Here is a 16,944-nt window from a genome sequence, read left to right as displayed (position 1 = left end):
GTGGCATTGCCATGTTGACCAGCTGAGAAGGCGTTCTGGCCAGAGTGGGTTGTCATCAGCAGAGGTAGCTGCTGAAGATCTGTCTGGAACTGATGTGTTTCTCTCACCGCTGGTTGAAGCGCCAGAACCACTAAGTGATGGGAGCAGTACTCCTTCCTTCCTTACCTATGGCAGCTACTGAAAGAAAGTCATCTGAGCAATCTGTACTTACTAGTTGAGTGCAGAGACTGTGCCATGAAAGGGTACTTCCTTGTTGGTTGAAAGAGTATGACAGCTAAGGGCGGGGGGGGGGATAAATGTTATACATTCTAGGGGGGTTACCATGGCTTAGTTATTGCTTGAACCTTGGCAGCTCCTGTAGAGTTTGGAGTAGTATCAGTGGGTGGAGCTTCTGCTAAGTCCTGCAGTTCTGTGTGTGATAAATAAAGGACAGTTGTGTTTGAGGCCTGCTGAGTCTGACAGTCATTCCCTCTACCTGTACAACAAGATTGCTCTGTTTCTTTCCCTGTACAGAGAAATTCCTTTCTTGTGCAGAAAGAGAGGCAGGAGCAATTGCTCTGTGCTTTTCTCTGCACAGAGAAATGGACCCCTGTGATGTCAGGGAGGAAGGTTCTGGGAGGGACAGAACTGCCCCTTTTATTATTATTTATTGTAGGACAGCTCCAGGCACTCTTGAATGAAACGGATTATCTAGATCCATTTCAATTGGGCTTCAGGCCTGGTTTTGGAACGGAAACTGCCTTGGTCGCCCTGTGGGATGACCTCTGCCGGGAGAGGGACAGGGGGAGTGCGACCCTGTTGATTCTCCTGGACCTCTCAGCGGCTTTCGATACCATCGACCATGGTATCCTTCTGGATAGGTTGTCTGGGTTGGGAGTTGGAGGCACTGCACTACAGTGGTTCCGCTCCTACTTGGATGGCCGATTCCAGAAGGTGGTGCTGGGGGATTATTGCTCTGTGCCATGGCAATTGTGCCATGGGGTTCCACAGGGCTCTATTCTATCCCCCATGCTGTTTAACATCTACATGAAACCGCTGGGGGAGGTTATCCGGAGGTGTGGGCTGAGGTGCCATCAATATGCGGATGACACCCAGCTCTACCTCTCTTTCTCATCAAAACCAGGTGAGGCAGTGGCTGTTCTGAACCAGTGCCTGGGCACGGTAATGGACTGGATGAGTGCTAATAAACTGAAACTCAGTCCAGACAAGATGGAGGTACTGTTAGTGGGTGGTTCGTCTGCCCGGCTAGGTGATATTCAACCTGTTCTGGAGGGGGTTGCACTCCCCCTAAAGGATCAGGTTCGTAGTTTGGGGGTGCTCTTGGATCCAGAACTGTCACTTGAGGCACAGGTGAACTCAGTGGCACGGAGCACTTTTTATCAGCTTAGGCTGGTATACCAACTACGCCCTTATCTGGACAGAGATAGCCTAGCTACAGTTATCCATGCTCTGATAACTTCTCGTCTGGATTACTGCAATGCGTTATACGTGGGGCTGCCTTTGAAAACGGTCCAGAAACTTCAGCTGGTCCAAAATAGGGCAGCAAGATTGTTAACAGGGACTGGCCTGCGAGCTCATATTACGCCAGTACTTTTCCAGCTGCACTGGCTACCAGTCCATTTCCGGGCCCGATTCAAAGTGCTGGTGTTAACATTCAAAGCCCTTAACGGCTTGGGGCCAGGTTACCTGAAGGATCGCCTCCTCCCATATGTGCCTGCCCGGACCTTAAGATCATCATCAGCGGCCCTTCTCCGTGAGCCCCTGCCAAAGGAAGTGAGGCGGGTGGCTACTAGGAGGAGGGCTTTTTCTGTTGTGGCACCCCGGCTCTGGAATGAGCTCCCTAGTGAGGTTCGCCTGGCGCCTACATTGTACTCCTTTCGGCGCCAGGTGAAGACCTTTTTATTTTCCCAGGCATTTTAGCTTTCTAAATTTTTATCTTTGCTGTTTTAAATCTGTATTTTAAACTCCTGTACTGCTGCTAGGTTTTATTGTGGTTGTATTGTTATATTGTGGTTTTAATGTTCTATATATTTTAAATTGTTTTATTGTGTGTTGTTTGGTTTTAGTTTTTGTGAACCGCCCAGAGAGCTTCGGCTATTGGGCGGTATAGAAATGAAATAAATAAATAAATAAATAAATAAATAAATAATTATCCAGCACCAATCCACCTCCTAGGGGGAACAGTTCCCCACCCCTGCCTTAAGGTCTCCTTCATCCATCCTCCTTTCATAGTTCCTTGTCCCTCCTCACAGCTAGTTTTGAAAAACCAGAAACAGGCAAAACGAAGATGCATTTTGAGGGATCATAACCTGTACAGACTACAAAACCTAGGTTTGTTGGTGCGGTTCATTGAGGTTGCTTTGGCAAACAATGTTGATTATTTTAAGTGCAAAGTATTTACAGCTGTGGTCTTAGGATGCTTTTCAGCTAATATTAGAATATTAGACATCCTCTAGTATTGAAAAGAAGAAAAGAGTTTATGAGGGCATGGGCATCCACAGGAATTTTTCAGGGGGAGGGGGGAAGGCAATGCTGCAGCACACAGCAGTTTGTGGTTGTAATTTGCGAGCATAGCGTGTGCCACTACGACACACCAGTGCACTTTCCTTCTGTGTGCACCTTGTTGCTGAGCATCACATCCCATGACATTTAGAAGCCTACACAGAGTAGCAGAAGATTCTGGGAACTGAACGGCACTAATGAAGAAGAGTGTTACATTCAAGAATCATCATGAACTCCAACAAAACTTTATTTGACATGAGGGATAAACGCGCGCGCGCACGCGCACACACACACACACACACACACACCAGGAACAAGAGAAAGACCCCGAATGCACAAACATAGTACAGCCATCTTAAGAATATCACACTGGATATTTTATGACAACACTGCCCTTATCATAACATTGTCAGCTTCACATGACTTGCTTGGAATGATTTCCTTCATCTTGGAAACACCGGTGAACACTCTCTAGAGCAATCTTTCCCAACCTGGTACCCTCCCAGCATTCTGACCATTAGCCATGCTGGCTGAGGCTGATAGGAGCTGAAGTCTAAAACAGCTGGAGAGTACCAGGTTGGGGAAGGCAGCTCTAGAGAGTAGCAGTCAAGTCTGTGGGGAGTGCCTTTAGCAGTGGGAGGTGAAATGGGTATGCTTGATCAGGGTTAAGGGCTCTAGAGGAGCCTGGACTACTTTTCACATTATTATCTGCCACTTTTTACATCAGCTAACAATACAACTTTTGTATGGCTTGAATTCTGAACAGCAGCAATGTTCTTTTGGAACTGCATATTTTTCCTGGAACTGCACATTTTGTTTATGTGTGCAGATTTTATAGAAGCCCCCCTGATAGCATCAGAGAATAGGTCCACCATTTCTGGTAGATCTGGTGACTAAGCAGTCACAAGGCCTGGGCACCATGTCTACCATGACAGTACAGGACAAGACTGAGCTAGATGGACCAATAACCTGTCAGCTTTGTTTAAGGAAACTCCCCATGTTCCTAGGCTCCTGATTCTCCTACCAATCCTTGAACAGATTTTTCCCTGGGTTGTGGCTCAGCCTGAGAGATGGACAGGTTATGCCGCATATTAGATCAGCCTTCCCCAGCCTGGTACCCTCCAAATGTTTTGGACCACAAGTCTCAGCATTCCGGACTATTGGGCCATACTGCCTGGGGATGGTGGGAGTTGAAATCCAAAACATCTGGGGCACACCAGGTTGGAGAAGGCTGCAATAGGGGATGTTGTGGACTAAATGCAGGCATGGTGAATATGTGACTCAAATGGTTGAGTCAAACCCCAGTGGGTTTCCTTCTTCCCTGTACTTAAAAATTCTGCTCACCCTCCAAGACACCCCATTCTCTGGCTGAGCTTTTGACAGACACAACATGCTTTCAGCTTACCTACAAAAGATGCTTGGAAGGTGTGATTTTAGCTTTATCTGATGGAGGATGAACTATCACAGTTTTTTTTCTCTTTCCCTCCCTTCAAACAAAAGCATTGTGTTGTGTTCATCAAATGAATGGCTTTAATGTGCTTCCTTAATGGGAAGGAGTAGTTTTATTTTATATGGATTCCTAACGGATCAGATTATCTGTTCAGCCACACATAATTGGGGGTGGATAGGTTATAAATTGTTTATGCCTGAATAACGTGCTGCAAACACAGCCTTAGTTTTCAGGACTCCTTTTGGGAACATTCTGTATTCTTTCTCCTGACTTGACGAAACGCCTATGTGCATGGATATGTGTGTATCTCTCTATGTGTGTGCACGTGCATGTATGTGTGTAAATAAATTCATAGAATAATGTGCAATCTCTTGATGTTTTCTTCCCTAGAGGAGTTGCACTGCTTCTACAGGAACATTTAATTCCTCGTAAAGCTAAACATTAACTATTCAGAATTGAGATTTATTCAACTTGCACCCTTGGCTTCGCCTGGTGGAAGCAGGAGGTGCAGAACCAGAATGTGCCAAATTGCCCCCAGCAGGCTCTCCATGGATTGGATGACATCAGTGGGCCTGGCCCCACCCACTGACATCAGTGGATGTGGCCACACTCACCAGTGCATTTCTCTGGCCCGTCTCTGCCCATTTTGCCTTTCTCCATACTGACAGAGGCACAGCATTCCATGCCTCTGTCAGCAAGAGAAAAGGACTTGGCCAGTGCTGGGAGAAGCAGCTTATATACAAATAGGTGTATGCTGCACAAAGATGCTCGGGCAGTGCTGGCAAGAATACCCATTCTTCCAGCAGTGCCCATGTCCCCCACTGCCAGCATCCCCAGATCTCAGATCAGAAATAACGGGGGATTCCTCCAGGGGGTGGGGCTTGGAACTAAGCTCCTCCCCCTGGAGGGACTCAAGGAGGCTCTATGGGCCAGATACAGAACCTCCATGAGCCGGCGGTTCTGCATTCCTGATGCCAGTGTCTCTCCAAACAAACTTTGCCTGCATGCCAGGAAATCCAGAATGGATCAGTTGGGTTGGGGCACCTGCATGTATCACTAAACTTCTCCTTCTGCAGGCCTATCCTCTCTGGTGGACAACTATTGAAAACATCAGAATAAATGTTATGCAAAATGCAGTATGCATGATTATTCTTGATTGGCATAATTTAAAGAGGCTGTAGAATTCATGTTTACCTTGATACAGCACATTTAAAAATGCAGACTACACACGGTCCTTCTCTGGAGGGGTGATATGTTGGGGGCCATGGAATAGAGTCAGCACTGTCTCTAGGTTTTTAAGGGCCTTTGGACAAGACTAGGGTGGTCCCTTATGAATTACCAAGAAAGAGGATGAAAGAACATTGAACATTTTATGCACCGATCTGCATAAAATGTGTGAATTTTTAAAAAATGTGTGTTTTTACAATTGGGAAAAATAGCACACTTTTCAAAATGTGCATTTCGCTGATGGAAAAATGTGCATTTTTCCCCGATTGAAAAAAGAAAGAGATGCTTGTGTCTGAGGATGCAAATGAGGCAAAATGAATTTCGAGGAAGAATTCGGAGCAGCTCAATGAACTTGAACATTGCATGTTCACCCATCCCTAGATAGCATCCCCCCCACCCCCGTGTGTGAAATGTTAGGCATGGCTAGCCCCTGATTTAATGTTGCAATTGTCCTCTGGTTGGCAGTTGATCAGGTGGCCTATCAAGCATGTTGCTGACCAGAAGCTTTCAGTTCACTCAAAGCTGCTATATGATATAAGAACCTTGTCAATTCCATGCTACATTAATTTGCATCAGACACTCAACTAAACTGCAAGGGGAAGCCATAACATGATATAACTCATGCCTAAAATAAAAAAGGCCTAGTTGCAAATATAGCATCTGGCAGAGAGAGAGAGAGAGAGAGAGAGAGAGAGAGAGAGAGAGAGTCACCTTGAATGGTTGGTGAAGTTTCCTTAGGGATGTCAGAGAATTCCGCGACGGATCTCGGTGAGGCTGAATGCCAATGCCGGATCGCCTCCCCCCCCGTCGAGGATTCCGGGGGGAGGGACGGAACGCCTCCCCCCCCCCATGAACAGAATCCGCGAAAAGGTAAGTCGCTTTCATGCATCCCTAAGTTTCCTTCCCTCCTTGCAGATTTGTCTCTAGGGCTGCCTTTACACGAAAGAAACCCCCCACCGCTCTCCCTTTCTGGAGCCTTTCTGCATTTACTGCGGGCTCCCAGACAGCGACCACATGATTGCTGAGAGGGGAAGATTTTAATTTCCATAGAACTCAATGAAACAACGCCATCTAGTGGCTGTTTTAATTGTGCAACATCCTGAGTTAAAAAGATAGTTCATTAGTTCTGGATCTTTTTGAGATGGAATAACCAGGAAATACCTCTGGATGTGCCCTGGAAGCTGATGACATCATGAAAAGGACCAGCAAACCTCTGTGGGTGAGCAATCTCAATAGCAGTATAAAAGCTCCGTGTGAAGGAGCCCTAGATGGATGCCAATAGAAACACATTGTTTAATTCCAGTGAAAAAACTGCTTCTTCCATCTCTTGATACATCGCTCACATTAATAGAATCATGAAACAGGAAAGATGCCATCAAAAATAACCTAGTTTCACCCCCTTGGCACCTCTTTTGGTGTTCATATTGGGAGAAGGGGAGGAGTGGAAGAGATCATTGCCTGTGTCTCAGCATGGAAGGAAGTGCCATAGAGGGTTGAGTGAGTTGACGTTGTGGTCCTTCCTTAAAGGGCTATGCTGGAGGCCAGATGGAACGCCCTGATTCAAGCTGGCCCAGAATGAGATCTGATTGTACCATCGGTGGCATACTGCGATAAGTTTGCAGAACATGTGGAAGATAAAGTTGGTTGCGTCCATCATGATGAGTTCCCATTGCTGAGGCTTGAGAATGTGGACAAGGTTCTTGGTCATGTTCAGCCAACCACTTGTATGTTTGATGCTCGCTACCCTGGCTTATTCCATCCAAAAGGGATGGATGTCCAGCTGGGCCCAGAGGTTGTAGCAGTTCTACAAGGAGTACTAGGCTGCTACCACTCCTTGTAGAAGGAGAAGTAGCAGCCTCTTTAAAAGAGGAAGTGATTGGGCTGCTCCTGAAGAAACCTAACCTGGACCCAGCAGATGAAAACCGCTATAGGCCGGTGGCCAGCATCCCCTTCTGGTGCTTGAGTGAGTTGTTGCTGATCAACTCCAGTCCTGAATGAAACCAGTCTTGGATGAAACCAATTTTCTAGACCCATTTGAATCAAGTTTCAGACCTGGGTTTTGAATGGAAACAGCCTTCACCCTGTGAGATGACCTCTGCTGTGGGTGAAACAGAAAGACCGTTTCTTCAGTCTTTCTTCAAAAGGATCAAAATCCTTTTGATTATCTAGGACCTCTTCATGCATGCAGGCATTTATTTTATTCATTTATCATATTTCTATACTGTCCAATAACTGAAGCACTCTGGGCAGTTTATAAGGATTAAGGGCACAATCCTATGCACATTTAGACAGAAAACAGTCCTATACCTCCCAGAATTCCCCAATCTGGCCCTCCAGGGTTCTCCAGGTGACCATGTGCCCTTATCGCCAAAGATGAATTATTATTAATGTTTAGTTATTTGCAATAAGAGCTTTAAGCTAAAATACGCCGGCATTTTTGGTGTTTCCACCCTGCCCCCTTTGTTTTTGGCCCTACCCTGTTTTGCATTCAGCTTCTCCCACCATTGGAATGTGCCCCCCCCCCCCCGAGCTTCTCTGAAATTAAATTTGGCCCTTGGGCTGAAAAAGCTTCAATGACCTTGTCATGTTGTCTCTGAACTCTGAGGTTCTGTTTAGCTATCTTTCCTAGGGATGTACAAAAGTGACTTACCTTTCGCGGATTATGTTGATGGTGGTGGGGGGGCGTTCCGTCCCTCCCCCCGGAATCCTGGACGGGGGGGGAGGCGCTCCGTTCCTCCCCCCGGAATCCTCGAACGGCCGGCTGTGCTCTGCGGCAGCTCCGCAGAGCAGCCGGCCAGGCCCGGCCAGGCCAGAGCCGTCTGCAGCCGGATTTCCAGCCACGGAGGGCTCTGGGTAAAACAAACAAACAGACAACCACGTATGACCCCCGTCTGATACCATGGAGCGGCACTGGAGGATTAGGATTGCCCCAGAGAGGACTCTGAGCCCAGCAAAACACTGGTCACCCCACTACAGGGAGGACCCTCAGAAACTCCCAGACCCAAGGACTCAGCCCTCGCATCAACCTTGGCCTCCAAGAATGACTCTCATGAAACCTCTCAGGTCCATCAGCCATGTAAGAGCTTAAGGCTCTGGAAATAAAGAGCAGGCTTTAAGACTGCAGCCAGTACCTGAGCGGGAAGCGGAGCTTCTGCGAGACCTGAGCTGAATGGCCTAGTTAAGCCTTCAGTTGCTGCTGGTCCCTTGCTGGAACAACAACTCCTCTCATGAGGAACTATCCTGGCCTAGTGGCTGCTCCTCCAGAGTACAGTCCAAGGTGCTCTTAGTCTCTGCCTGCCTGTGCTCTTGTTTATCTGGTATAACAGCTGACCGAACATGATCCTTGCCTCGCCACTCATAGCTTCCTACTGCCAGAGTCTCCTTGACTGGTTGATTGGCCAGCTGCTTCCCAAGGGGACCAGCCCGGGCCAGGACTGCCACTGCCAAACAGTGTAGACCTGCTTTCCCAACTCAACCTGGTGATCTCCAGATCTATAACTCCCAGGATTCCTGTCTGTTGGCCATGCTGACTAGGGCTGATGGGCATTGAAGTCCAAAACATTGAAGTCCAAAACATCTAGATCCATTTCAGTCGGGCTTCAGGCCTGGGCATGGGACAGAAATGGCCTTGGTGGATGATATGAGGAGGGCTCTGGATAGGGGTGAGTGCTCCTTCCTTGTTCTCTTCGACCTCTCAGAGGTTTTTGATACCGTTGGCCATGGTATCCTCCTGGACTGCCTGGAGGGGTTGGGCATAGTGATGTCAGAGAATTCCACGACGGATCTTGTTGAGGCCAAATGCCAGTGCATTCGGCCCCCCGAAATCCATCGTGGAATGAAGCCCCCGCCCCCCCACGAAAGGCGCGCAGGATGAAGTCCCCACTGCCCCCACCCCATGACAGGCGTGCAAAATGGAGCACTTACCTGCTCCCGTCTGCGCTGCTTTGCAAATGGCGGCCGTCCTGCAGCCGCCATTCGCTTCCTCTTCATAGCTGTTATAGGCTACGTAAATACTTACGTAGCCTATCACGGCTAATGCAAGGATGCCATTTGCATCCCTGAGGAGGCCATGATAGGCTACGTAAGTATTTACATAGCCTATCACAGCGGGGGGGGGGAACCCCAGCGTACGCAAATGGCGGCTACTGCCATTTGTGTACGCTGGGTCTTTCCCCCCCCCGCCGTGATAGGCTACATAAATATTTACGTAGCCTATTACGGCTCAATACAGGGACGCAAATGGTGGCGGCTACGACAGCCGCCATTTGCGTCCCTGCAGGGCTGCCCAGTGGCTGGATGCCTGGCTGTGGGCGGCCGGAGCCGGCTTGGCTCCGCGGCTTGGCCGCGGAGTGGAGCTGGCCAGGCAGGATTCTGGGGGAAGCGACAGAGTGCCTCCCCCCCATTGAGGATTCCGGGGGGAGGGACGGAGCACCTCCCCCCCACCGCGGATGCCCCTGCGTGGAGCCAGGTAAGGGATTCGTACATCCCTAGTTGGGCATTGGAGACACAGTATTACGGTGGTTCCGGTCCTTCCTCTCCAGCAGGTACCAGAGGGTAGCACTGGGAGAGGAGGTTTCGGACCCGTGGCCACTCACTTGTGGGATGCCACAGGGTTCTGTCCTCTCCCCGATGCTATTTAACATCTATGTGAAGTCGCTGGGGGCTATCATCAGGAGGTTTGGGGTGCGGTGTCATCAATATGCAGATGACGCACAGCTCTACCTCTCATTCAAATCTTCACCAAGGTTGGCTGTAGAATCCCTGTCCAAATGTCTGGAGACGGTGAGTGGCTGGATGGGGAGGAATAAGCTGAAGCTGAACCCTGATAAGACCGAGGTACTTTTGGTGGGAGACAAGAGGAGGTTGGGAGATGTTGACCTGGTGTTGAATGGGGTACGGCTACTCTTTAAAGACCAGGTCCGCAGCCTGGGGGTCATTTTGGACTCCCAGCTGTCCATGGAGGCTCAGGTGTCAGCTGTGAGCTGGACAGCGCTGTACCTAGGGTTGGCGGAGAATTTCTCCCCGAAACTTTGGGGGGCCGAGCGCCAACGTGTTCGGCCCCCTGAACAAGTTTCGGGGAGAAATCCTCCGCACCCCCCCGCCCCCCGCACCCCCCCGGGACGGGACTTACCTTCACCGAATGTCCCTCCCGGTGGCTGGTCCGGCCGGCGGTTTGGCGGGTGTTCGAGCGAGGCGGGAGCGGCAGTGAAAGAAAAAAAAATGAAATGAAATGCAAAGTCAGCCATGATAGGCTACGTCAATCGTCACGTAGCCTATCACGGGTGACTTAAAAAAAAAAAAAAGTGTGTACGGATAATGGCGGCTCCCATAGGGAGCCGCCATTCCCGTTCCTTATTTGGTCGCTGTAGTCTACGTAAAGATTTACGTAGACTACGGCGAAAATAAGGGCAACGCTATTTGCGTTGCCCTTATTTTCGCTGTAGTCTATGTAAACATTTACGTAGACTACAGCGACCAAATAAGGAACGCGAATGGCGGCTCCCTATGGGGGCCGCCATTAGCGTACGCGCTTTTTTTTTTTAAAGTCACCCGTGATAGGCTACGTGACGATTGACGTAGCCTATCACGGCTGACTTTGCAGATCTAGCCGTGATAGGCTACGTGAATCGTCACGTAGCCTATCAGGGGGCTTTTTTTTTTTTTTTTAAACTTTTGCGTTCGCGGCCGGGTGAGGCGGGAAGCCTCCTCCCCGGCCTGAATTTCGGCTGGGGCGAGGCGGGAAGCCTCCCCCCCCGGCCTGAATTTCGGCTGGGGTGAGGCGGGAAGCCTCCCCCACCCGGCCTGAACTTCGCGGGGGGAGCAGCGAAGCACCTCCCCCCCACCGCGAACGTCCTTCGAGGACAGGTAAGTGACTTTTGTCCACCCCTAGCTGTACCAATTCCATCTGATACAGCGGCTGCGCCCCTTCCTTCCCGACCATCTGCTCCCATCGGTAGTACATGCCCTGGTCTCCTCTCGTTAGACTACTGTAATGCGCTCTACGTGGGGTTACCCTTGAAGATGGTTCAGAAGCTGCAGCTGGTACAGAACGCGGCAGCTCGCCTGATTAAAGGCAGCCACTGGTGAGATCAGATCACTCCAGTGCTGAAGGAGTTGCACTGGTTACCAGTTGTTTTCCGGGCCAAATTCAAGGTGTTGGTTTTGACCTTTAAAACAATATATGATTCCGGCCCAGCCTGTCTTAAGGAGCGCCTCCAGCAACTCCAGACAGGCCGTTTAACAAGATCAGCCTTGGATGGCCTTCTCTGTGTCCCATCAGCCAGGACAGCTAGACTGATGGGGATGAGGGAGAGGGCCTTCTCTGTGGTGGCCCCCACTCTGTGGAACTCCCTCCCTAGGGAACTCCGCCATGCCCCCTCTTTAATGAGCTTCCACCACACGTTGAAAACTTGGTTGTTCAGGCAGGCATTTGGGGTGGGCTAGGGTATTTTTAGAAATATGCTGCTCTTACTGTAGAATTTTATTGTTTTAAACTGTTTTATTATATACTCTGTACTGAGTGGCTAGGTGACCAGCCAGATGGGCGATAAATAAATAAATAAATAAATAAATAAATAAATAAATAAAGTTATCAGTTTGGGGAAGACTGATGTAGACAATACTGTGCTAGATGGACCTATACATGGACTCAGTATAAGGCAGCTAGCTCTGCCCCTAAAGATACTGATTTGCTCAAGAGGGATGGGGCACCAAAAAAAGCACTGAATGTAAGGAAAGAAGGCAGCATACTTTCCAGTAAAGTTGCATGCTTTACTGAGGCAAGCACATGTTGAACTGTATTCTTCTTGGCACAACCAATTTTAGTCTTCAAGCTCTGTTGCAAGGGAGAATGATAATGGACCATTCTTTCCACCAGGTATTCAGTCAAATGGAGATGGACGATAATGGGCATCTGTTGCTTCAACACCCAGGAACTCACCAGGAGACATGCTGCAGGTTAGATTCCCTTATGGTTGCAGGTGCGATTGCTGATGAGCTCTGTTTAGCTCAAAAGCTTGTGGTCTTGCTAGTAGTTGATCCAAGAAAAGGTAACATCAAAATGGTGTTTGGCTACTGAATCTTTTAGTTTTGAAATTTGCAGGACCACAAGCTTTTTGCAGTGGATATTGGAGGACCAGACAAATTAATCTCTGTGTCTTGTGTAGGGATGGCAGAGAATTCTGCCACGGATCTCGGTAAGGCCGAATGCCAGTGCATTCGGCCCCCCGAACTCCGTGGCGGAACGGCCTGCCCCCCCTCCCCCCCGCGGATCCCCCCTGGGACGAGACTTACCTGGGGCGGATCTTCTGGGTAGCGGCGGTGGCCGGTCTTCTGACCGGCCGCTGCCGCCACCATTTCCAGTGTTAAAAAAAAAAAAAAGACGTGATAGGCTACGTAAAGATTTACGTAGCCTATCATGGCTAGGTTAAAAAAAACAACAACGACATGATAGGCTACGTAAATATTTACATAGCCTATCACGTCTGACTTAAAAAAACACACACGCACGTATGCAAGTGGTGGTGGCTACGGCCGCCGCCATTTGCGTTCCTTATTTTAGCCCATCTTAGTCTACGTAGATATTTACATAGACTAAGATGGCAAAAATAAGGGGGAACGCAAATAGCATCCACTACGCTATTTGCGTTCCCCTTATTTTCGCCGTCTTAGTCCACGTAAATATTTACGTGGACTAAGATGGGCCAAAATAAGGAACGCAAATGGCGGTGGCCGTAGCCGCCGCCATTTGCATACACGTGTTTTTTTTTTTAAAGTCAGATGTGATAGGCTACGTAAAGATTTACATAGCCTATCACGGCTGACTACAGGGACGCAAACGGCAGCGGGTACAGCCACCGCCATTTGCGTCCCTGCTAGCCAGCGGTCGGATGTCCGGCTGCTGGCGGAGCTGGCCAGCGGCTCTGCGGAATCCCCGCGGAGCGGAGCCAGCTGGCCAGGATTCTGGGGGGAGGGACGGAGCACCTCCCCCCGCCAGCGGAACCCAGCGGAGCCAGGTAAGGCCAATTTCGTACTTCTCTAGTTTTGTGTAGGGATGTCAGAGAAATCTGCAACGGAACCAAAAGACTTCAGATTTTCGTGAATCTGACCTGCGGATTCCACAGAGCAGCAGCTTTTCCCCTGTTGGGTGGATTCTGTGGACTTGCAGCTGGGTTTCTAACTTTCCTGAATTTTGTGCAAATTTCATCATTGAAAAATACACAGAATAACCCCCGCAAGCCAAAAATGTGCATTTCCCATAGGTTAAAGTGTGAAAATGTGCATTTTCCCCATAGGTTAAAGTGTGAAAATGTGCATTTTCCCCATAGGTTAAAGTGTGAAAATGTGCATTTTCCCCATAGGTTAAAGTGTGAAAATGTGCATTTTCCCCATAGGTTAAAGTGTGAAAATGTGCATTTTCCCCATAGGTTAAAGTGTGAAAATGTGCATTTTCCCCATAGGTTAAAGTGTGAAAATGTGCATTTTCCCCATAGGTTAAAGTGTGAAAATGTGCATTTTCCCCATAGGTTAAAGTGTGAAAATGTGCATTTGGGGGAAATTTGCACATTTGCGCAAATTAGAAAAAAAATCTGATTCCATCAAAGGGCGGATGACAGAACAAAAGGTGTCTGACTATCCGCAAAATACAGATGGAACAGATTTACGCAATCCATACATCCCTAGTCTTGTGATCTAGTCTATGGGTGGGCAGAAAATGGATTGGTATCTATGGGTAGATCTCTGGGTGATTTGATGTAGATTGGTAAGGATTTCTGACTCTTGGTTGTTTGGCAGTGGTAACAACAAAAGGATCTTTCCACAGTTGTACTGCTGAAATGAAGAAGGCTGTTGAGGTGTGAATAGGAATGGATTTTTGTGTGGAAGGGCTGTGAATTGAGCTCTAGTACTCAAGACAAATTGCTGGGCTCAGAATTGCTGGGCTCAGTATGTATTTTGCTCCTGGGCTGGCTTCAGTTGATAGACCTTTGTGTCCCAGTCTTCCCAGCCCTACTCTGCTCACTTATTAGAAAAGTCCTGAAATATTGAATACGTTTTGAGTTTGTCATATTCTGCACACATTCTGTTCTTCTATTATTATATTTCACACTGAAAATCAGTGCCTTGGGTGAACTCATACCTTTCTTTCTTAGTTTAATTCCTTGCTAATGTAGGAATGGATGAATCTGTCAGTTTTGCTTTTCCCCACATCTGAACTGTTAAAATCCCATTTATGAAGAAAATTGCAAATTTGGGATACACACACACACACGAACTGAATAAAATTCTTACCTATCTGCACTGGCCAAATTCAATGGGCTGGATCCAAATTTAAGCTGGATCAATGCATTGGTGGAAATGGACTTCCCTGCCCCTCTTTCCCAAGGCAGCCCCCCTCAGCCCACTGCAAATGCTACACAGAGGGCCAGGATACCCTGCTGTGCCTTAGGAAGGCCCCTTCGTACCCGTACACTACACTCAACATCTAAGGTCCTCCTTTGGCTGCCTATTTCGAGGGAAGCTCATAAGACAACAACAAGGGTGAGGGTCTTCTCAGTGGTGGCCCCCCAATTGTCTCCCTGATGAGGTTCACCTGGTGTCTTTTTGGCACTGGGTCAAGACCTTTCTCTTTCCCAGGCATTTGGCAGCATATGATGAGTTTTAATCGATCCTGGATTTGTCTTATGGTTATGGTTGATTGCTTGATGTTGTTTTTAGATATATATTGTATTTGTGCATCTTGTCTGTTTATGTGTTTTCTATGTAAATGGCTTTTAACTTCTGCATGCTGTATTTTTAAAGTTTTTAATCTTTGTGAACTGTCCAGAGAGCTTTGGCTATGGGGCAGTATAGAAATGTAATAATAATAAATAATAATAATTCCTCTCATGGAAGGCAGAATCTGGACCCAGTCCAATAAGTACAGAAATTCCTAGCATGGGGAAGGCCATGTTGTATCTGCCTGCCATGCAGCTGTTAAAAATGAGGAGCCTTTCAGAAAAAAGAGGTGGCAATCATAATTCAGTACAGCAAATATAGTTGAATGCACAGGGATTGAAATCCCAGAATTTTAAGCACCCGAAGCCCTCTGCCCAGAAGGATGGGTCTGTTCATTTCCCTTTCTCCCCCATTAGAACTTTTTACAATCTCAAGTTTTTTCTGTTCCATTTATGAAGAAATTCATGAAATTTGGTAAATGCTTACAAAAAAAAATAAAAATAAAATAAAAATGAACTGAACAGAATTCTCACCCCATCCCTAGCTAGGAGTTAGATCCCTGACAGTAAAGTTTTGATGCAAACTGTGGAGGTGTTGAAGATTTGTTCATCTCCAGGATTAAAAATGCATCTTTTACTCAGCTAAATGTCCAGTCTGTTTGAATCCTTCCTGAGTACAAATGGTTGGTTGCCCCCAACTCTACAGGCAACTGGTGTAGGTTTAGACATATATTTTGCAGCATGATACCAATAGTGACTCAACAATACATACATGGGTGCCTTTGCATATCCATTTTCATCTGATGGACCATGAAGTCATTTTCTTTAGCTTCAGGCTAAAACTCATTTTGAGCCAGCCAGAATCCTTATCCATGAACAAGCCCTTGTAATTTAGTTATTGTGCCATTTCAAACTGATGCATCTTGAATCTCACTACAGCTCCTTGAGTCTTGGGAGAGGCTCTGAATCCATCCCCCCCCACAACCCCCAATATCCTCTAGACAGGAGAGTTTGAGCCACAGCCAAGATAGTCATAACAAGCCATTTGCCATGTACATAATAATGCAATTATGAAGTCACTTCAGATCTGAGATTCAGCTAAAGGAACAGGCGGGTGTATAATTAATTATTGCAATGGGAGAACAAAGGCTTCTGCATTCAAATGAGCTCTTAGGTGCCTTAATTAACAAAGAGTATTATGTACATAAATAATTACCTCTAATACAAATATTTAGATGCATGCATGATACTTTGCATTTAGCTTGTTCAAAGTGCTTCACAGTTAACTTGTGAGCCTTACAACAACCATGCAAGGTAGCTCAGTACCTGTCCTTCCCATGGTTCCCACTTCCTGCTGTGCAGGAAACAGCTGAGCAGTGGTGAAGAGGAAGCTGTGTATGAATGAATGTGTGTGCGTGTGTGCATGTGAACAAATGGGTGTGTGTGTGTGTGTGTATATGAGAGGCTGGGAGTCCCACCCACTTTTACGTTTGCCCCACCCACTTTTATATTTGGCTCCACCTACTGATATAATGCCTTCCAAGGAGGAAAGTGGACCTCTGGCTGAAAAAAGGTTCCCCATCCCTGGTGTATGGCAACCTAGCGAGTTCAAGGCAGAGGAAGACTCAAACTAGGGACTTAAATGCAACTTCATGTGTGAATGCATTTTGGACTGATGAATTCAGCCTTGACTAGTATATCTGGACTAAAGCCAGCCAGCTCCTGCAACCACACTATTTTGATTCATTTACAAATGAAAATGTATGGATTTTAATGATCCAATAAGAGTGCTGTTTATGTGTGTTTTTATAGGCAATCCAGCTGCTTTCATAACACTGGCCCATAGAAAAAATTCTCTGCATTAAAACAAAAACTGAGACACACTTGTGGAGGTTTGGGGTGCAATCCTATCTGGATAGGCGGCTGCCTCTGAACCCAGAGGTGACTGCCTATCCAATTCAGGGCAGGAGAAGCGCGGAGGGGATTGTCCCCTCTGTGCTTCAGCCATCCTGCATTTACGGCTAGACAGCCAATTTTGGCTGTCTAGCCGTG

The sequence above is a fragment of the Heloderma suspectum genome, chromosome 10 (genome assembly GCF_057233095.1).
Source record: "Heloderma suspectum isolate Gila_16-S chromosome 10, 16-S_ref, whole genome shotgun sequence".
In the NCBI taxonomy this organism is placed as follows: domain Eukaryota; kingdom Metazoa; phylum Chordata; class Lepidosauria; order Squamata; family Helodermatidae; genus Heloderma; species Heloderma suspectum.
Note: the sequence above shows the minus strand (reverse complement) of the source record.